General features: G+C 39.6%; 1 protein-coding gene and 1 long non-coding RNA gene across 26 annotated transcripts in view; one reads left to right on the top strand and one right to left on the bottom strand.

The window, feature by feature from the left end:
• LOC144334643 (uncharacterized) overlaps positions 1 to 22,678 on the top strand; it is a 190,992-nt gene that overhangs the window by 83,804 nt on the left and 84,510 nt on the right. The gene's annotated exons all lie outside the window — the stretch shown is intronic.
• Positions 1 to 22,678, bottom strand: part of UNC13B (unc-13 homolog B) — a 235,883-nt gene that overhangs the window by 66,178 nt on the left and 147,027 nt on the right. The window lies entirely within an intron of this gene.

Consider the following 22,678-nt stretch of genomic DNA (forward strand, 5'->3'; position numbering starts at 1 on the left):
TGAGCCTTTGGGGAGGTGAATAGATCATGAAGGCAGAGCCCTAATGAATGGGATTAGTGCCTTTATGAAAGAGGCCCACAGGAGCTCTTTTGCCCCTTCCACCATGAAGATGCAGTGAGAAGGTGCTGCCTATGAACCAGAACATAGGCCCTCACTAGACACTGAATCTGCCAGTGCTTTGATCTTGAATTTTCCCAGCCTCCAGAAATGTGAGAAATGAATTGGTGTTGTTTATAAATTACCCAGTCTATAAGTATTTTGTTAAAGCAGCCCAAATGAACAAAGATAAATTTTGTTCTCCCAAATTTCAGAGGTTGAAGTCCTAACCCCCAGCACCTCAGAATGTGGCCTTATTTGGAGATGGGGCCTTTAAAGAGGCAATCACATTAAAACGAAGTCATTAGTGTGGGCCCTAATCCAATACGATATAAAAAGGGGAAATTTAAACATAGGGATACACAGAGGGAAGAATATGTGAAAAGAAATAGGGAGAAGATGGTCATCTACAAGTCAATAAGGACTATAAAGATCCTTCCCTTACAGCCCTCCACAGGAACCAACCCCACCAACACCTTAATTTTGGACTTCTAGCTTCCAAAACTATGAGACAGAAATTTCTCATTTAAACAACCCAGTCTGTGGTACATTGTTATGGTAGCCCTAGCAAGCTAATATAGTGCCTTTCAGAATTACTACTACAATTCCACATAAAAATATCTTACAAAGTTAATAAATAAACACCTAGTACACCTGTAGTCCCATACTTGGGAGACTGAGGTGGGAGGATAACCTAAGCCCAGGGCGTCAAGGTGGCAGTAAGCCATGATCACACCACCGAACTCCAACCTGGGTGACGAGAGCGAGACCCTTTCTCAAAAAAATAAAATAAATAAAAAACAAAAAATAAATGAACACCTATTAAGTAACAACATCTTGTTAACAGGAATAATGAAAAGATACAATCCTTGCCCTTAAGAAGTTCATAATCTAACAGGGGAAATGTTATATTATGAGGCATTGTTATATCCATGTTATATATTCTGAAGGAGAGGAGTGTTAGATTTTATGTTTGATGGGTTAGTAAGAAAGGATATATAGAAGAGGAAGTAAAGAAAAAAAAAGATAATAAGTACAGTTTGAACACAATGTATGAAATGCCTATGAACATTCAGGTGACAATATCCACAGGCAGCTGGATAAAAAAGTCTGGAGCTCATGAAAGAGGACTGAGGTAGAGACAGTAATTTGGGATTTATCAGTTACAGGTTAGGACATGGATAAGACTAACTAGAGAAGAAAATGAGGTAGAAAACAAAGCCTGGGAATGATCAAGTTTTTAAGGGGCAAGCAGAGAAAGAGAAATGCTATGAAGAAACCAAAGGTGGGGCCAGGCACAGTGACTCAGGCCTGTAATCCCATCACTTATGGAGGCTGAAGCAGAAGGACTGTTTGAGGCCAGGAATACAAGACCAGCCTGGGCAACATGGGGAGGACCCCATCTCTACAAAAAAAATTTTAAAATTAGCCAGGCCTGCTGGCACGTCCTTGTAGTCCTAGCTATTCTAATCCCAGCTACTTGGAGGCTGAGGCAGGAGGTCTGTATGAGCCCAGGAGTTTGAGGTTACAATAAGCCATGATTGTGCCACTGCACTCCAGCTTGAGTGACAGAGTGAGACCCTGTCTCTTAAAAAAAAAAAAAAAAGAGCCAAGAAGAAGAATATTTTAGAGAGAAATCAGTCAACGGTTTTATCTCATCTGTCATTAACAAATGCTCCAGGAGGTTGATTTTCACCTAAAATGATCTTCCTAACCTGTCTTCTTTGGCTGTTTAAGTCTGAGTGTTCTCAGGTGAGGACTGAATAACACATTTCCTTAGCATGCTTGAAGGTGACAACCAGCAAAGAGAAGAAGAAGTTTAAGGAATGGGCTACAACTTACCTCTTTCCTTTGGCTTCAGGAAGTTTTACTGAAGTCTTACAATATGACTGCACTTCAGGGCATAGTGGCAGCTGCATTGTCCACAGGAAGAACACAACATGCCACTTGCAAGAGGCCATGGATCTCCCCATGACATACGCTTGCAAACACAGGAAGCAAGTTATCCCTTGATTTCCATCTTTAGAAGCTCATGTTATTTTATTTCTTGGCCATTTCCTGATACTTAACTGCTAACTTAGTATCCTCTTGGAATTCCTCTGAGAAGATGTCTCTGATCAGCCTAATCCAAAGGGCTTGTTCCTTAAAGTCCTGTGGCAACTATTTTTAGTTAAGAGTTAATCATTTCTTTTGCAACCAATTATTTAGGGCCTTGTAACACCACTTAATTCTTTTTTTTTTTTTTTTTTTGAGACGGAGTCTCACTCTTGTCACCCAGGCTGGAATGCAGTGGTGTAATCTTGGCTCACTGCAACCTCCACCTCCTGGGTTCAAGCGATTCTCCTCTCAGCCTCCTAAGTAGCTGGGATTACAGGCGCCCGCCACCATGCCCGGATAATTTTTGTACTTTTAGTAGAGACGAGGATTTCGGTTGGCCAGGCTGGTCTGGAACTTCTGACCTCAGGTAATCCACTTATCTCGGCCTCCCAAAGTGCTGGGATTACAGGCGTGAGCCGACGCGTCTGGCCACTTAATATTTTTAAGTGTTCATTCCATAAATCTTTGCTGAGTTTTTAATAAGTATCAGGAGGAATTGATGCTAAGAATTGGTGATCAGTTCTTGACCTCAAGTACTATCTAGCAAAGGATTTAAAGCCTGTATGTATGCAAGGAAAACACATGTAGAAAGCCAAAATAATAAGAAAATAAGCGGCCAGGAACAGGGTCTTCCCTGAACTGTTTTTCTACCTACGTGCACTAGGGATATTAGGCAGAGAAGATACTCCAGGTGAATGTCTACTCTTAATTCCTAAGACTTTAGACTCAAACATCTGCATGGCCTTTTACCTTGATAAGCCAAGCTGGACCAACTTTAACAGAAGAGGTTTTAACCAATTCAAAAGGCAGGTCAAACAGTCTGCAACTTAAACTCTCGCCCCTGGGCCCATATTTTTTAATAGACATCTGAATTTCTCCCAGTGTAAGGGGAGGTAGAAAAACGAATATCAGGCCTAAGTGCAGTGGCTCATGCCTGTAATCCCAGCACTCTGGGAGGCCAGAGAGGGCAGATCACCTGAGGTCAGGAGTTCAAGACCAGCCTGGCCAACATGGTAAAACCGTGTCTCTACTAAAAATATAAAAGTTAGCCAGTTGTGGTGGCAGGCACCTGTAATCCCAGCTACTTGTGAGGCTGAGGCAGGAGAATCACTTGAACCTAGGAGGAAGAGGCTGCAGTGAGCCAAGATCACGCCACTGCACTCCAGCCTGGGCAACAAGAGCAAGACTCCATCTCAAAAAACAAAACAAAACAAAAAAATGAATATCAAAAGTCCAAAGCAGTTTTCTCAACCTACCTTTTCATTCCCAAGTTTGTTCCAAATGACAGAGCTCCTGCCTCCAGCATATTAGCCCAATTAGAGTGCTATTCTTCTTTGGGCCTGAAATGTGAGGGCAGCCTTCAGCAAGGTTAGAGTGACTAATATGTATCATAAGGGACACAGATAAAATGCACAAGAATTTGAGAGAGGAAAATATTTCCAGCATTAGAAATGCTGGCTTGGATGTGAATCAGAGAAGGCTCTGTGAAGAGCATGGTATCTGAGCTTGATCCAAAGAATGGATAATATTTGGATATGTAGAAACTAAGAGGAAAGGAAATTTAAGGCAGAGGATAAAGCATGGGTTATGAGATGAAAGGGAGAAGGAGGAAGGTGTGGAAAGAAAAGAATATTAACATTTATTGAATGCCAGCAACACACCAGGCCCTGCTCTACATGTATGATATTATTATCCATCCACTGAGGCAGCTATGATATTCAGAGATGGAAAAATTATGTTTCCAAAGGGCTGGGTTACTTGCCTAAGCCTAAGGTTACATAGGCCAGAAGTGGTGGAGCCAAATTTCAAACTCAGGCTCTGTTGAGACTATAATTTAATTACCAATGCAAAGAAAAATTAATTTTTTTGAAGATAAACTTTCATTCACTTCTTTATTCACTCACTCACTGACTCATCTACAAAGAGTTTAGTGGGTGCCAGGCATCAGGGATATAGAGTTAGACATTTTCTCTATTCTGTATTTTAATGCTATTTTTCACTTAGCTTTTATTTAAACTTTTTATTGAATTATAATATACTTATAATTATAACATAAACAAGTCAAAAGTGTACTTTTACATCCATGTAAACAGGATCTAGATCAAGAAAACAATGTAAACAGAACTCCAGAAGCCCCCTGTGCTCATATCTAATCACTACAAATTCCACCCCCAAAGGTAATCACTATCCTGATGTCTGATACCACAGGTTACTTTTGCCTGTTTCTGAACTTAATACAAAAAGAATCATACAAAGTATATTATTTTAAGAAATATATAATCTTGAGGGCAAATGCTCACATAATTCCAGGACAATGTGATTAACATCAAAGCTGATTACACATGAAATGCTATAGAAAGATAAAAAATGAGAATCTAACTTGGCCTGGGCACGTTGGGAAAGGCTTCAGAGAATGTGACATCCAAGTTGAGCCCTTAGTATAAAAGGTAGCCATGACTCACGCTCTATTTCAGAAAGATAAATCTGGCAGTAATATATACAATGGCTTCTAAGAAAAATAAAAGCAAGGAAACCATCAGAAGACTAATACTATAGTCTAAGCAATAAAGAGAACCTGAACACAAAGGGAAACAGAGAAGAGACAGAGACTGATCAAAGAAACCACAAAGAAAAAAAGAGCAAGATCTGGCAAATGATCTAAGTGGGAGGCAAGAGACAATGAAGAATAAAAAGTGACACCATGAGGCCGGGCGCGGTGGCTCAAGCCTGTAATCCCAGTACTTTGGGAGGCCGAGGCGGGTGGATCACGAAGTCAGGAGATCGAGACCATCCTGGCTAACATGGTGAAACCCCGTCTCTACTAAAAATACAAAAAACTAGCCGGGCGTGGTGGCGGGCGCCTGTAGTCCCAGCTACTCGGAGGCTGAGGCAGGAGAATGGCGTAAACCCGGGAGGCGGAGCTTGCAGTGAGCCGAGATCGGGCCACTGCACTCCAGCCTGGGTGACACAGCGAGACTCCGTCTCAAAAAAAAAAAAAAAAAAAAGTGACACCATGATTTTGAGTGGGTGACTAGTAGAATGATGGTGACTTTAATATAAATAGAGAACAAAGGAAGAGGAATAGGCTCAAGAGGGAAGTTTTAAACATTGGGAAATTACAGTGAAAATAACTAGTAGATAACTAGACAGGAAGAATAGAGCCTAAGGAAAAAGGGAAGGCTTAGATTTGGGAGCATTTGCTTACAAAGGCTAGTTGGGAGGCTGGGTGTAGTGGCTCAAGCCTGTAATCCCAGCACTTTGGGAGGCTGAGGCAGGTGGATTACTTGAGGTCAGGCGTTGGAGACCAGCCTGGCCAACATGGTGTAACCCCATCTCTACTAAAAATACAAAACAAATTAGCCAAGCGTGGTGACTAACGCATGTAGTCCCAGCCACTTGGGAGGCTAAAGCAGGAGAATTGCTTGATCCTGGTAAGTGGAGGTTGAGGTGAGCTGAGATCGCACCATTGCACTCCAGCCTGGGCAAGAGCAAGACTCCATCTAAAAATAAATAAACAAATAAACAAACAAACAAACATAGTTGGAAGCCTACTGGCTACCTAGCACAGTAGGTAGGACCAAGCACACTACCTTCCATATAGTAGTTGCTTAATTAAAGATTATTGATTAGAGGCTGAAGAGATGCAGCTTTGAGACTGAAAGAGAAGCTTGAGGGAAGACTGTAGCAAGAAATGAAGCAGGAGCTAAGGAAGGAAGAGAATTGGGAGAAACTAAGAATAACAGAAGAAAAGAAAATAGGAAACCAAAAAAGGGAGTTTTAAAAACATTATGGAAAGCTTCACAGAAATAAGGATGAGGAAAAAGTGACTGAGAGAAAAAAGTATTTAAATACTTAACTGTTAATTATTTCTACCTCCCTTCTGGCCTATAAGCTCTTGGAGAATAGGAAAATGTCTTACAAATAGCCCCAACAGTACCCAAAAGTATCCACTTATTAGGGGCTTGATTTATAACTGAAAAATTGCTGGGCACAGTGGCACATGCCTGTAATACCAGCACTTTAGGAGGCCAAGGCGGGCAGATCACTTGAGGCCAGGAGTTCAAGACCAGCTTAGCCAAGATGGCGAAATCACATCTCTACTAAAAATACAAATTTAGCCAGGAGTGGTGATGCACACCTATAATCCCAGCTACATGGGAGGCTAAGGCACAAGAATCACTTGAATCTGGGAGGCAGAAGTTGCAGTGAGCCGAGATCACGGCACTACACTGCAGCCTGGGTGATGGAGAGGGACCTTGTCTCAAAAAACAAACAAACAAACAAACAAAAAACAACAAAAAAAAACCCTGAATAATTACTTAAGTTGCATCCTTTTGGGTAACTTTGGCAAAAGGATTTTTTCTCACAGAGGAACAGAGGAACAGCCATCAATGAATATTCTCATTGGTTGGATGGTCAAAAAAAGCAGCAGGAATCAGAGAAGGTGGTGGTAGAGAGTGAGAAAGGGTGCTTTGCTTATTACTTGGAAGCGAGTAATTTTGTATAAGAATCTGACTTATTCCATAAGATTTAACTATGTACCTCCCTTTATAGATACTACGCCTAACAGCTGGAGCTAAGGCCTGCAGCCAGTATCTGATACCCTTCACTAACTCTGGACAGGTTGATGATACTACGGCATCCCTTCGAAATGTTCTGTGTGCTCCTTGGAAACCAGAGCCAAATTCACCCCTCCAAACAATCCACTGCCCCAAATCCAAGTCCAGGTGTGATATCCTGTAATTCACCAGGCTTAGTAACAGCCCAGAACCAGAAGGTTTATAGAAGATCGACCACTGATGAACATCCAGATCCAGACCATAAATGTGTCCAGAATATTTCAGAGGTAAAACAAATAAACAAACAAAAAAATCAGTATTGCTCCTGACAAGTACATGAAAGCTGCTCTTTGAAAATGTTCCCACATTGCACAGGTCAGCTTTTGGCTTCCATTGACTTCTCCCTCTTCTTTGGTGGTCCCAGAGAAGCATCAACATACCAGATAGCCTAGTTGGAGTCATCCATAGATAAGTTACCCTAGGAATCCTGTTACCACAGGGGAGACCTGGTGGCCTAGATCTCTATAAAAGCCTGAAATCCTATGGTATTGGCTGCTTGCCACATTAGCCAAAAAAGCAGCAGTGTCAATGGATCCTTACTTAGCAGCAAAGGTTCCAGCCATGGTCAGCAATGACCTTTGACAGGTCATTCAGTTGCCTCAGGTCTAGGCTACAAAGGTCATGACAGATCCCTGAAAGCCAACAGTTCTGGAAGGTACTAGAAGCTTGGCTAGAGACTCTTAAGCAAATGCTTGTAGAGCTTTGTACTCAAAAATGCATTTTTCTATAATCTCACCAGAACCCTGTGAGAGAGAACAAGTCACTGTCCCCTAATTTTATAATTGAGAAGAACAATAAATATGAATGTTAGTTCTTTCAGATTTTAAGGGTGAGCTAATACAAAAACCCAGTTCTTTGCACTTCTATCCATCCCTAAATTTTGTTAGTAACAATTTAACAGTAAATGGATACAAAAGATACAATATTGTGAATGGGCTCTTGGGCTCTGTGTCTACCAGTCTGGAAACCCCATTTCCCACCAAGTGGACCTCAGGAAACAAAGATTTACAGGCGAGAAATACTGAGGCTTGTGCCACCTTCTTCTCTCTTCTGTCATGGGAGGTATATTAGTTTTCTAGGGCTGCCAAAACAAAGTAGCACAGTCTGGGTGGCTTAACCAACAAAAATTTATTTTGGACCAGGCATGGTGTAATCCCAGCACTTTGGGAGGCCAAGGTGGGCGGATCGCTTGAGCTTGGGAGTTCGAGACCAGTCTGGGCAACATAGCGAAATCTCATCTCTACAAAAAAATCTAAAAAATTAGCTGGGCATAGTGGCATGTACCTGTGGTCCCAGCTACTTGGGAGGCTGGGATGGGAGGATCACTTGAGCCTAGGAGGTGGAGGTTGCAGTGAGCCAAGATCACGCCACTGCACTCCAGCCTGGGCAACAGAGTGAGACCCTATCTCAAAAAAAAAAAAAAAAAAACTCACAATGCTGGATGTTAGAAATCCAAGATTAAGATGCCAAGAAGGTTGATTTCTCCCAAGACCTCTTTCCTTGGCTTGTCAATGGCCAACTTCTCTCTCTTCAAACGGTCTTTCCTCTCTGTGTCTGTGTCCTCATTTCTGCTTCTTCCAAGGACATTAGTCATAATGGAGTAAAGCCCACCCATATGACCTCAGTTTATATTAATTACCCACTTAACGGCCCTATCTCCAAATAATGTCACATTCTAAGATACCTGGGGTTAAGACTTCAACATTATGAATTTTGAGGTGGGAGTAGGGACAAACTCAGCCCACAAGGGGAGGAAAAGGTGAAATCAGGAACTCAGTGGTATCCGATATTTAAAAGGCAGGGGAAGAAAAGGGACAATTCGGGGCCGGGCATGGTGGCTCACGAGGTCAGGAGATCGAGACCATCTTGGCTAACATGGTGAAACCCCGTCTCTACTAAAAATACAAAAGAAATTTAGCTGGGCGTCGTGGCGGGCGCCTGTAGTCCCAACTACTTGGGAGGCTGAGGCAGGAGAATGGCGTGAACCCAGGAGGCGGAGCTTGCAGTAAGTGGAGATCAGGTCACTGCACTCCAGCCTGGGCAACAGAGTGAGACTCGGTCTTTAAAAAAAAAAAAAAAAAAAGTAAAAGAAAAGAAAATTTGAAGCTTTATTCCTAAAGAAATCACTGTTGTCATCTACTTAGCTTCATCTTTTGAATTCTTTTCTACTGACAACTTTAGTCTTTACCTAAATGGTTGAATTCCAAGGACGGAGCTAGATGTGTATATTAGAGAAGCAGGAAAGGAGGGACTGAGACCATCAGGATGCTACATGAGCTGGCAGCTCCAGAACATGCTTTCATGGCTGTGATGCTCCATAACATGCTTTCATTGACTGTAATGGTTAATATTAGGTGTCAACCTGACTGGAGGGATGCCTAGATGGCTGGGGAAGTACTGTTTCTGGTGTTGTGAGGGCATTGCCACAGAAGACTGAAATCTGAGTTGGTGGACTGGGAGAGGAAGACCCACCCTCAATGTGGGTGGGCACAATCCAATCAGTTGCCAGTGCAGCTATAACAAAACAGGTGGAAGAAGGTGGAATAAATGTGCTTGCTGAGGTTTCTGGCTCTCTTTTTTCTTCCCATGTGGACATTTGCTTCCTCTCCTGCCCTTGAACAGGTTCTTTGGCCTTTGGACTCTGGGACTTGCACCAGAGGCTTCCTGGGGTCCCTCAGGTCTTCAGCTGCAGACTAAAGGCTGCACTGTCAGCTTTCCTGGTTTTGAGGCTTTCAGACTTAGACTGAGCCTCTACTTGTTCCTCTCTTTCTCCAGCTTGCAGACAGCCTATCATGGGACTTCACCGTGTAATCACATAAGCCAATTCTCTTTAATAAACTCTCTTTCATATATACATATATCCTATTGGTTCTCTCCCACTGGAGAACCCTAATACTACACTGACCAACTAGGCAAGCTACTTCCACACCCTAAAAAAAACAGCTCTTCTTTATTGCTTCAGAGGCCTGGCTGCTGTGGCCAATTTACCCAGAGACAGGCAAGAGAAAGAGAAGAAAGGTTGCACGTTAAGGCATCATTAAGGCAAAACATGGCAAATTCAAAAGAGGTTTGAAAAAATTAAAAAGGAACAGGAGTAGGAGAAAACATTTGCAAATCATAAGTTTGATAAGGGACTTCTATCCAAAATATGTAAAGAATTCTTACAACTCAACAACTAAAGTCAAATAACCCAATTTAAAAATGAGCAGAGGATTTGAATAGACATTATGGTAGTCCCTGCTTAGCCACTGTTTTGCTTACCTGCAAAATTACCTGCTGTACAATACATTGAGAGATATATTATTTAATTATATATAATTAAATATAATTATATAATTAAAGGTATATCCACATACCTTTAATTACAGTATATGGTTATAACTGTTTTATTTTATTATTAGTTATTGTTGTTAATCTCTTATTGTGCCTAATATATAAATTAAACATTGGCTGGGCACAGTGGTTCACACCTGTTATCCCAGTGCTTTGGGAGACCAAGGCATAAGGATCACTTGAGCCCAGGAGTTGAAGACCAGCCTGGGCAACACAGCTCTTGTCTCTACAAAAAACTAAAAAATAAAAACTTAGGCAGGTGTAGTGGTGCATGCCTATAGTGCAAGCTACTCTGGACTGAGGCTGAGGTGGAAGGATTGCTTGAGCCCAGGATTCGAGGCTGCAGTGCACCACTGCACTCCACCCTGGAGGACAGAGTGAGACTGTCTCTAAAATTAATAAATTAAACCTTATCATACATATGTATAGGAAAAAACATAGTATATGTGAAGTTTGGTACTATCCACAGTTTCAGGTACCCATTTGGGGTCTGGGAAGTATCCTCTATGTTTAAGAGGAGACTGCTAAACTCCAAAGAAGATATAAAAATGGCCAATAAGCACATGAAAAGATACTCAACATCATTAGTTACTAAGGAAATGCAAATCAAAATCACAAGTTAGCACTTCACACCCACTAGGATGGCTATAATAAAAAAAGACAAACAATAAGTGCTGGCAAAGATGGGGAGAAAATGAAACCCTCATACATTGCTGATGGGAAGGTAAAATAGCACAATCACTTCAAAAAACAGTCTGGCAGTTTCTCAAAATGTTAAACAATGTTATCATGTGACCCAGCGGTTCCATTCCTAAGTGTATACCCAAAAAACCTGAAAACTTATGTTCACACAAGAACTTGTACATGAATGTTCACAGCTGCATTATTCATAATAGCCAAAAGTACCAATCCATGCTACAACATGGATGAACCTTAACATTAAGCTACATAAAAGAATCCAGACACAGTAGGCCACATATGATAAGAATCCATTGATATGAAATGTCCAGACAATCTACAGAGACAGAAAGTAACTTCGTGGTGCTACAGGCTGGTGGAAAAGGGAATAGGGAGTAATCCCTAATGGGTACGGGATTTCTTTTTGAGGTGATGAAAATGGTCTGGAATTAAGTAGTGGTGAGGGTTGTGCTTAATTGTATACTTTAAAATGGTTTTATGTTATGTTAATAATATCTGAATTTTAAAATATTTGTTACTAAAAACAAAGGAACAAGAATCTGTTGTCAAGCCACTGAGGGGAAATGGTATGAAAGTAGGACTGAATGAGAAGGCTGCAAGAGTACAACGGCAGTGTATCCTTGTCTCTATGTCACTTAGAATAGTAAAAGGAAGTGGAGGCAAGCTGTGTGAGCCGAGGGAAGAGCCATGGGTAGCAGGTAAAAGATAAAATTTGGAAATAAAAAATTTTTTTTCTCAACCAAAAGTGAGAATAGGCAAGTATGGGTATGAACCTCTCCTTTTCTAGAGATTTTTAGGCAAGAAAACCCACCTCATTCCTCTTCACAACTCCACTGCCCAGAATGCAAAAGAACAAGCTTCCTTACTCTACATCCTGTTCATTCATCCTGCCAACAGATATTTATGGAGTACTTTTTATGTGCATAAGATAGTTACCTCATCCTTCTCTCCCTCTGAGGATAAGTGAAACTCCAGTTCCTCATTCTTCTACATCTTAGAAAGAATGTCTTTGCTTTCTCTTATCTCTCAGGAGCCCAATCACTTCTAGTGGGTTCAGGGTTGATTTGGGAAGCACGGAAACAAAATGCAGAACATAAAACAGGTTTTAGAGAGATGATGTCTTTTGATTGGGACAAGCTGAATTTGAGATGCTGATGGGACAAGTGAGTATCCAAGAAGTAGTTAGAAATATGGGTTTAGGGTCTGGGCTAGATAAGAGAGCAACCCACATATAGGTGATAGGTGACATAATAAATGATATTTCAAAAGAAAAATGTATAGATTTATATGAAAAGAGCATTGAGGAAAGAACTCTGGAAAGAACAACATTTAAGAAATGAGCAAACAGAGAAATCAGAAAAGAGACTGAAGACAGATCAAAGAGGAGAGTTGGAGATGGTTTCTTAGATGTTAAAACAGGAGGGACTGTTCAGAAGTGTCAAATACTGCAGAGAGGTTCAATAAGATAAAGACTGAAAAGCAACCACTAAGTTATCAGTTAAGAGCTCACTGATGACCTTCACAAATACAGTTTTAACGAAATGACAATGGAATCTCTGACACAGACTTTTCGCAAATATATTCCTTGGAAAACTAGTCCCACATAATGTGTCTCTAGAAGAGTGTTTCATGGTCAAATAAGTCTGCAATAAAGCTGTGCATATTATATTCCCTTCTTAAATAATCACAATAAGCCTAAGTATATTCAAGTTTCTGAAAAGTCCTAAGATATAAGGCAATCCATTGGCTTTGTGCTCTGTTGGATTCTGTGTTTCCCAAATTTCTTTGACATAGAACCCTGTATAATATGATACCTATTAATGACTCTAGAAATTGGAGTCCTGTGGAATATGCTTTGGAAAGTAGGGTTCTAAGATTACTGTTAAAAAGACAAGCTCTGAAGTTAAATAGATCTAGATTTGAATTTTACTAGCTGGGTGATCCTGAACAAGTTTCTATCTTCCTAAACACTCAGTTTCTTAATCTATAAAGTGGGCCTAATAACATAAGCCTAATTCGCAGAATTATTTTTACCGAATTCATTAGGTAATGCATGTAAAGATATAGTGCCTAGACATAATGGTATTCAATAAATGTGGTTACTATAATGATATTATTATTATTATTATTATTATTGCAAGAGTTGAGATTAAAAAGGAAAACTGTGATGCAGGTACTAAATGGGGAACAAATGGGGAATTATGGGAAATGAATAAATGGGGAATTATGGGAAAGTTGCAATCTAATTGCAACAACGAAGGTGGCTGTAGAAACAGGTTAGGCAAGGATCTAGTAATGGCTTGGAAGTGGCAGAGGGAGCCAGAGAACACCAAACCTCACTTCTAACCCAGTAATGCACAGGGCATATAAAAGGCATAGTCTCTATCAAAGAGGGCTTCAGGGAACAGCCAGGTCCAGTCAAGGTCACAAGGTAGAGAATATGGTGGTTCTGGTCTCAGATATCAGGTAAGGACACTGCAGTTTCCCAGAGGGCAAAAACGGTCTATTGAGAACAAGGGTTGTCTCGCAGCATTCAGAGGAGCAGCTAGGGCCAGGGAAGGTCACTCTGGTTTGTGAAGCAATAGTAAGGCCTGTTCTTGGGTAGGGCTTACCATGAAGTTTGAAGAGGGGTCTCAAAAGCTGTGGCTAAGATAAGTCTTGAAGTATTCAGGCTCATGTACAGGATTTGTATTGCAACTACATTACAAACAACCTAAAGATCCATCAGTAGGGGACAGAGTATATAAATTATAACACATCTACAGAAAGAAATACCATACAGCTATTTACAAAGCAGTAGCTCTATTTATACTAACAGAAAAACCATGCAGCTGTTAATAGAGCATGAACTCTATTTATACTAATAAGGAAAAAAATCTCCAAGATAGAGCAATAAATGAAAAAAGCAAGGTGTAGGACAATGTGTGCAAAATACACATACAAGTTTGGGGGCACACACATGCTCATAAATGGATGGATTAACTCTGGACTGATTCATGAGACACAAATAACAATAAGACGGGGAAAAGGAGATGGGGGGGGTCTGGGAATCTGAAGTAGGGAAACTGTGCATTATATATTTATAAATACATATCTATATGTAATATCCTTTTCAATTTTATATTTTACATTTATTACTTATTCAAAACATTCTTCCATTTTAAAAAAAAATGTCAGAATGGCAATGGCTAGGGCAAGGGATGCAAAGTTGTAAGGAAAAGGAGGGATTGGAAATTGGTAGTCTCCATGAGGGCAAAGAGTTGAGAAGATAGGCAGACGTGATCAGAAAAAATTCCAGAGTTTAAGATTATGGAAAGAGTATTTCCCTGGTGCAATTAAGTCTAAATGGTGCGGTTCTCAAAAGCCTTCTCCTTCAGCCTCATTATTTTTCCCCAAGGGACCCATTTTTGAGGCTTCAATCATAGAACAAGAAGGAAGTCACTTTTCTTGGGAGGGAGTAACAAGTGAGAATGGAACTTTGCAGAAGAGTTTCGGTTTGTTCTCTGTCTTAATGATTGCCCCTAAGAACATGCTGATCTACCTCTCAGGCTGGCAGCTGTAATCTTACCTCTCCTGAGACTGCTCCATTTAAACCCAGGCCTCCTATCTATTTGCTCAGTTCTGTCCCTGCTTACCAAGGCTCTCCTTCCTCAGCTTTCTTCAACAACCCAAGAGCTCCTGTCAAGTTTTCTTCCTGGCCTATCTCCATGCCTTCTCCTGAACTGTCCCTTCCACCTGGAACACCCACCCACCTGCTGCCACCGCAATCTCCATTTCTAGAGCTAAAGTCTCACCTCCTCCCCCAGATTTTTCTGCAGCTAAGCCAAATAAGGTACAGATTCATATCCACTCCCACTCACACTACCAACATTACTGCCTCATCAGCAATAGCAATGTCATCAAACACTTATTAAGTACATATGGCCATGTACTCAATTATGTTCATGTATTCAGCCAGCCCAGAAGACACAGAGATGACTCTATATAACCTCTTCCCTCAAGTGGCTGACAATCTTATAGGAGTAGCATAAGTGTAGCTAGGTTTCTATGATTCTCAAAGTCTCTTTGATGTAATACTAGCTGAAGAAGTATAAGTGACCTATAAACTTAGGAGAAATATTCAAATCACAAATAATCAAAGAAATGCAAATTAAACAATGCTATACCATTCTTCTGTCAAATTGGCAAAAATTTTCTAAAATTAGAATACTTAATGTTGGTAGAGCACATTCAAATACTGAAAGTACAAACCGGAAAAGCTTTTCTGAAAATAAATCAAGAAGTTTGTCAGAAGTCTTAATATAGAGATATATATATATAGATATACACCCCTGAGGCCGAGTGTGATGGCTCATACCAGTAATCATGGCATTGCAGGAGGCCCACACAGGATGATCACCCGAGGCCAAGAGTTCAAGAACAGCCTGGGCAACGTAGCGAGCCCTGATCTCTATTTAAAAAATAAAATTTAAAATAAAAATAAAATTTAAATTAAAAAAATTATACCCTTCAACTCAGCAATTTAATCTATTTTAAGTTAAAGAAATAATCAGAAATGAAAACAGATGTATGCACAATGATGCTCATCACAGCATTATTCATAATAGTAACAAGAGGGGCCAGGTATGATGGCTCATGCCTGTAATCCCAGCATTTTGGGAGGTTGAGACAGGAAAATTGCTTGAGCCCAGGAGTTCAAGACCAGGCTGGGCAACAGAGGAAGACTCCATCTCTACAATAAATAAATCAGCCAGGCGTGGTGGCACACACCTGTAGTGCCCCCTACTTGGGAGGCTGAGGCGGGAGGATCACTTGAGCCTGGAAGGTCAAGGCTGCAGTGAGCTGTGATTGTACCACTGCACTCCAGCCTGGGCAAGACTCTGTCTCAAAAGAAAAGAAGAGAAAAGAAAAGAAAGAAACAAGAGGAATATTATAAAATATCTATACGACAGAATATTAATCTATTAATAAAGTCATTAAATCATGTTTTCAAAAATATTTAATAACCCAGAATAAAGCTCACAAAAACAAAGTGAGAAAAAAATGTTTAAATCCACACACACTATGATCTAAATTCAGTAATTTATGTTCATGTATATAAAGCTTATATAAGAAAATTTAGCTAATGTTAATAGTTAATATTCTGCTATTATTGACTTTAAGTGCTGGGCCTTGGGGATAATTACAAATAGTATTAATTAGAAGATAAAGATGCACATGGAGACTTCTGTGGAAATGATGTGGGGCATCTCTGGCTGGTTAGGCATCCACAAAAGGTTAGCTAAACACCTTTTGCCAGATTCCATACTGGGCTCTAGAATATCAGCCTTAAAAAGCTCAGCCTGACATTAAAGGATCTTACAAGAAGTACACAGAAAAGTAAGACATAGCAGTAAAGAAGTAACTCCATTACATCATCATGCAGTAGAAAAAAATATGCAAAGATTCTAGAAACTTTACCCCATAACTGACATGTGACTGGGTTTTAAAAGATGTGAATGAAAAGTTAGCTATGTTAATTAAGAGAAAGAGCATTCTAAGCATGGGAAACAGCAAATATAAAGTCTCTGAGAATTTCTGAAATATAAGTAATTCTATATGTTGGAAGCATCTCACCTAAACAGGGTAGCAAAAAGAGCCTAGCAGATAAGTGAAAATCCAAAAGTTTGATACATTACTGATGGGTTAGGAAAGAGAAAACCACTCTTAAGACATCACTAGTAGGAGTATAAATTGCTACACTCCCTATAGGAAGCATATACTTTTGGGAGTAGGCATTAAAGCCACTGACAAATATCCTTCTCTATCTCTTTAAAAGTATGTCATACTGCTCCACTTTAATTAAAACAGAACTAGCATTCAACCCAGTAATCCCATTACTGGGTATACAATGAAAAGAAAACAAATCGTTCTACCAAAGAGACACATGCACTCATATATTCATCACAGCATTATTCACAATAGCAGAGACATCGAATCAACCTAGGTACCCATCAACAGTGGACTGGATAAAGAAAATGTGGTACATATGCATCATGGAATACTATGCAGCCATAAAAAACAGTGAAATGTCCTTTACAACAACATGGATGCAGTTAGAGGCCGTAATTTTAAGCAAATTAACGCAGGAACAGAAAACCAAATATCGCATATTCTCACGTATAAACGGGAGCCAGGGGCCAGGCCTATAATCATGCCTGTAATCCCAGCACTTTGGGAGCCTGAGAGAAGAGGATTGCTTGAGGCCAGGAATTCAAGACCAGCCTAGGCAACATAGTGAGACCCTATCTCTACACAAAAATTTTTTAATTTGCTGGGCATAGTGGCACATGCCTGTGGTCCCAGCTACTTGGGAGGCTGAGGTGAAGGGTTGCTTGAGCCCAGGAGTTCAAGGTTGCAGTGAGCTGTGATCATGCCAGTGCACTCCAGCCTGGGTGGCAGAGTGAGACCCCATCTCAAAAAAATAAAACTAAAAAAAAGTTTTAAAAAATGAGTGGCATCTAAATATTGGGTACTCATAAAGATGGGAACAACAGACACTGCGGACTACTAGAGGGAGGAAGGGGGAAGGTGGTAGGGATCGAAAAACTACCTGAGTACCATGTTCACTATGTGGGTGACAGGATCTATACCCCAAATCTCAGCATCATGCAAAATACCTATGTTAACAAACCTGCACAGGTATCCCCTGTATCTAATTTTTTTTTTTTTTTTTTTGAGATAGGGTCTTACTCTGTCACCCAGGTTGGAGTGCAGTGGCATGATCTTGGCCCACTGCAACCTCCACTTCCTGGGTTCAGGCAATTCTCCTGCCTCAGCCTCCCAAGTAGCTGGGATTACAGGTATGCACCACCACACTCAGCTAATTTTTGTATTTTTGGTGGAGATGGGAGTCACCATGTTGGCCAGGCTGGTCTCAAACTCCTGCTGGGATTATAGACATAAGCCACTGCACCCAGCCCTCTGTATCTAAAATATTAATAGAAGTTGAAATTATTTTTAAAAAGTTAAATTTGGTTTCATGATTTTCTTTAGCTAGGAAAATGTGAGCAAAAGCGATATTAATAACTTCTGGGTAGAAGTTTTAAGAGCCAAAGTACAACTTGCTATATTTTCTTTCACTTGTTATCTTTCCCTTCTTTTTATCATTGTGACTGGCAGTGTTCCAGGTGTTGGTTGCTCCATCAGCCTGGACTGCAGAGAGAAGACAACTTTAAAGCAAAACTCCTTGACATGGAATATGAGCAAGAAACAAGCCCTTGTTATTTTAAGCCACAGACAAATGGAGGGCAATTTGGCAATAATTATCAAAATTATAAATGCATATCCCCTTGGTATACTTGCAGACATGCAAAATGACGTATGTACAAGGTTACTCATTTGTAACATGGTTAACAGCAAATGACTGGAAACAACAAAATGAACATCAACAAAGGACTCACTACTTGCAGAACAAATACTTCATTCAACAGAATATTACTCAGTTATAAAAAATAATGAAAAATTTTCTTCTTTCTGGTATGGAAGGATCTCCAAATAGAAAATCAAGATATTCTCAGTATGTATAATATACCATCTTTTGTATAAAAAGGGGTAAAGAAGCATTAGTATATTCATATTTGCTTGTACCTGCAGACAGATATTCTAGAATGATAAATAGGAAACTAACAAAAAAGATTATCTCGAGTGGAGGGTGAAGGAGTGATTAGGTGGAACTTCCAATTACTTGGGGCAGGGGGGTGGTGGCGGGGCAAAAAAATCCTTGGTGTTGTGCTTAACTTCTTTCTCTCCCATAACTTAAACCAATATGCTACTAAATCTCATCTTAAGTATAAATGGTATATTTCTGCTTCAATCTTAAACTGTTATCAGAACCCTCTTTAAACTCTGACTTGTTTCTCCTCTTGGACATTTCTAATCAGTTGCCAGTTACTTTACCTGTGTTAAGAATATCTTTACTATTGTTCTCTTATTCAGTTAAGTTCTTAGTTATTCTTAGGTAAACCATGCCTCTGTCTATATGATTCCAAGCTTTGGCAACTGTTTTCAGCTAGTCTTTTTGAGAGACTCTGAATTATGATACTTCTGAAAAAGAAAAGGCCATAACTTAAACTGTGTCTTCTCCAATATATTCTTATTTTTCTAATTCAGAGCTTTCCTTTTACATGGAGAACGTTAATTACTTTGCTTTGCTTTATAGGAAGAATTACAAGGCCCTTACTTTTAAAAAAAATTAGAAATAAAAAATCAGTAAGTATTACGACATTCATTCCATAAATGTTCATTTTAAATGCTTGTTTAGGCCAGGCGTGGTGGCTCATGCCTGTAATCCCAGCATTTTGGGAGGCTGAGCCAGGTGGATCACCTGAGGTCAGGAGTTTGAGACCAGCCTGGCCAACATGGTGAAACCCCATCTCTACTAAAAATACAAAAAATAAATTAGCTAGGCATGGTGGTCCACGCTTGTAGTCCCAGCTACCAGGGAGGCTGAGACATGAGAACTGCTTGAACTCAGGAGGCGGAAATTACAGTGAGCTACAATCATACCACTGCATTCCAGCTTGGGCAACAGAGTGAGGTTCCGTCAAAAAAAAAAAAAAAAAAAAAAAAAAAGCTTGTTTAGCCAGATGCAGTGGCTCATGCCTATAATCATAGCACTTTAGGAGGCTGAGACAGGAGAATCGCTCGAGCTCAGAAGTTCAAGACCAGCCTGGGCAACACAGTGAAATTCCATCTCTACAAAGCATTAAAAAAAATTAGCTGGGTGTGGTAGTGTGTACCTGTAGTCCTAGCTACTCGGGAAGCTGAGGTGGGAGGATCACTTGAGCCCAGGAAGTTGAGGCTGCAGTGAGCTATGATCATGTCACTGCACTCCAGCCTAAGTGACAGAGTGAGACCCTGTCTCAATAAATAAATAAACAAATATTTGTTTGCCTCATGTCAGTCTATATCAACAGACAGTGTTTGCAATTAGGCAGCCCTACCCATGGAAAATTTTTTTAGCATGAACCTCTCAACATATGTACATTTATTCATTTAAAAATTATATAGATGTATAGCTACATTAATATACATTATAAAATTTAAAATGTGAAAAGCATAACAAATTTAAAATTTTTTAAATGTTTATTAATAACAAAACATTTTTTGCTGTAACTAAAAATATTCACAGTGATACATTTTTTTAAAACAATGTGATATAATATGCCTAATTGTTTCCTAAATCTTATTTTAATATTTCGTTATAAAATGACTTTAAGGTCTGATTGTACATTCAATTACTTCAATACATGGTTTTCATAGCTGTCACAGCTGAAAAAGATAATGATATATCAAATCTAATGAAAGAAGAGCAATTGGTTCCAACATACTAATTATTCAGAGATTTTGTTAAACTTTAGTAATTTTTCCTCTTCTCTGATGTCAGTCAGCTGTTCTTGCAAAATCGTGAGAAATATTTTCACATTTTTAACAAATAAGTTCAAAACTCATTGGAAATTGTCATTAGAAAGTTTTTTAATATGTTAATAGTCTCCAAGATTTTAGAGAATGCAGTTATGAGTTTTTATCAGTAACATTGTTTCTGATAAAAGAACACACACACACACACATATATACACACAAATAGTAGCATTTTCAAATATCTGTATTCAAAATACTTTTTCCAAGCAGCTATCTTTTCAGTAATTACTAAAACATTATCTTCTCCCTGAAGGGTCAAATTAAGAGTGCTCATATGAAGCCAGAACAATTTGAGCACTAAAATAAATGACAGTAATGGATTATAACTCACGTAGTAAGTTAGAAATGTAAGAGTCATAATGCAATATTGACATAAATAAATTAATGAGAGAAAAGGGAAATCTCTTCCTAAAAATAGAATGCCAACTAATTAATATAGAAAGAATAATAGAAACACAAAGTTACCAACTGGCAAGCACCATTAGTGGTGGTAGATTCAGACAGGAGACGGCTACTTAGCTGGTAGGTAGAGATTTGATGAGGAAAGAGATACCAGCTTATCCTCAGAGTACTGCACCACAAGGCACTTAACAATTACAAAGGGAAAAATGGTGCTTTGACAGTGGAGAAACCTGGCCAATACAAACTTAACCAAGTGATCAAGGCTAACATTATAAATGGTAGGACACATTGACATCAGGTACTTTCTGACGCAATGCTCTGAAAACAGCACAGCATCATTTTATTGTGTAATTCCTGCCATGAAAGGATGGCCTCAGTCCGGACACGAGGAAACACTGAATGGGCCCAAATTGAAGAATATGCTACAAAATGAAAAGCCTATACCATTTAAAACTGCTGAGGATGGGAAACACTGAAGGAGGCTAAAGAGATATCATGACTAAATGCAACGTGTCATCCTGGAATGGATTCTGGATTAGAAAGGAAAAAGGGACATTGTCGGGATGGCTGGCAAAATATGCATAGGGTCTTGATAATAGTGTTGTTATTGTTGTTTGGCAGATGTGAATGGTTATATTGTGGTTATACAGGACAGTAGCCTTGTTTACAGGGAAATACAAAGGAAGATTTAGAAATGACAGAATATCATGTCTCCAACTTTCTCTCAAATGATTCAGAAAAAAGATTGATCATAATGGAGGGAAGGAAATGAAGTAAATGTGAAATGTGAATAGTTGGAGCATCTGGGTGAGGAGACATAGTAGTTCTTTACTGTTTTTGCAACTTTTCCTTAAGTTTGAAATTGCTTCAAAATAAATTAAATTTTAAAGTACATGTGCACATATGTGAGCATGATTGCACTTTTAATATCTGCCAGATATTATACTACCGACAGCCAATTGTCATTAAACATGTAACTTCAGTAAATCGTTATATCAAAAAGATACCTGCACCCATATGTTTATTGTAGCACTATTCACAGTAGCAAAAATATCATGGGCTGAGTATAGTGGCTCACACCTGTACTCTCAGCACTTTGGAAGGCCAAAGCGGGAGGATCGCTTGAGGCCAGGAGTTCAAGACCAGCCTGGGCAATACAGCAAGACCCTGCCTCTACAAAAAAAAAAAATTTTTTTTTTTTTTTAAATTAGCCAGGCATGGTGGTGCTTGCCTGTAGACCCAGCTACTAAAGAGGCACAGGTAGGAGGATTGCTCGAGCCTAGGAGTTCAAAGCTGCAGTGATCATGCCACTGAACTCAGGTTGGGCAGAAGAGCAAGACCTCAACTCAAAAAAAAAAAAAAAAAAAAAGGAAAAAGATATAGAATCAACCTAAGTGTTCATCAACAGATGTCTGGCTTTTAAAAATGTGGTATACACACACACACACACACACACACACACACACACCATGGGATACTGCATGGTCTCACTTATAAGTGGGAACTAAATAATGTGTACACATGGATTTATAGACACTGTGGAATAACAGACACTGGAGACTTAGAAGGGTGCAAGCAGGTAAGGAAAGAGAAATTACTTAATAGGGATAATGTACACTATTCGGATGATGGCTACACCCAAAGCCCAGACTTCACCACTATGCAATATATCCATGTATCAAACTTGCACTTGTACCTCCTAAACTTATATGGGAAAAAAAAAAGCACCTTCTGCCTAAAGACTGCCTACCTCCTGACACACAGATAAAGACACTTTAAACTTGTAACACTGAAAATGAAAAATATTTATCTTTGTTTTACATTTTTTTATGTTGTTTCAGATCTTAGTGTGTTCATGCTTTGGTACTTCAACTGGCAAATTCCATAGATATTTTTGTACCCTGTTTTGGCCCCTACAGATTAGCCAGTATGAACTGGCTAGGTAAGGGAGACAACTATCCTAAGGGGCT

The sequence above is a fragment of the Macaca mulatta genome, chromosome 15 (assembly GCF_049350105.2).
Source record: "Macaca mulatta isolate MMU2019108-1 chromosome 15, T2T-MMU8v2.0, whole genome shotgun sequence".
Taxonomy (NCBI): Eukaryota; Metazoa; Chordata; class Mammalia; order Primates; family Cercopithecidae; genus Macaca; species Macaca mulatta.